Below are 796 nucleotides of genomic sequence, written 5' to 3'. Positions count from 1 at the left end.
TTGGCTAAATCCTTTAATTATTCGGATTTCACAACGGGGCCTGAGTGACTGCGCCAGTGAGCGGCCGGCTGGCTCGGTCAAACAAAGATGAGAATGTTCAGCCCTGGAAAAACACCTCCACTGACCTTACCGTGATGTTTTTCGAGATTCAAGTGAAATTTGAGGTTTTATTTGAGGTATCAGGGATTCCTGCCGGTTTCATAATATTGATGGAGGACCGGGATGAAACACTGGGGATTTGGGCTTTAGTGTTTTTGCTGTAAAATTAATCAAAGCCACTTATTTGTCACTTCCTGGCCACCTCGGATTTCTGGTGATTTCCCCCAACTTGAATCTTTGAAACGAGGGGAGGGTGGGATGGAGAACCTGAATATATATTTTTAAACGGAATGTAATACGCGTGTGTGCATGTGCATGGGTGTCTTCAGCAGAATGTGATATACGCCCCCACACGCATTCAGCACAATATCCTGTTGAGATTTACGCAGGCTTTGTTTCTGTTGGGTCGACTGTTACCCAGCGGCCCAGAGGTTCCGAAAAACCCTGCTTATCCCAGAGCTTCGGCTCTCTAAAGAAAGCAGATATGTAATACGTGTTGGGAATATGTTGGCAGGGCCTTTTCATAGCTTGATGGATCTGTCGGAGTGACCTTTGCTCTAATTTGCTCCTGTCTCCACCAGTTAGGCTGTCGCTGGGTGATATTTTCCTATAAAAGCAGACCTCCTACAGGAGTAGTAACTCCGCTGTATCTATTTCCCATTAGGGGGACCTCGGTCCTGCCTGTCTCCCTCTCTCT

This window comes from Notolepis coatsorum (assembly GCF_963971535.1).
Source record: "Notolepis coatsorum genome assembly, chromosome: 9".
In the NCBI taxonomy this organism is placed as follows: domain Eukaryota; kingdom Metazoa; phylum Chordata; class Actinopteri; order Aulopiformes; family Paralepididae; genus Notolepis; species Notolepis coatsorum.
This window is presented reverse-complemented; position numbering follows the sequence as displayed.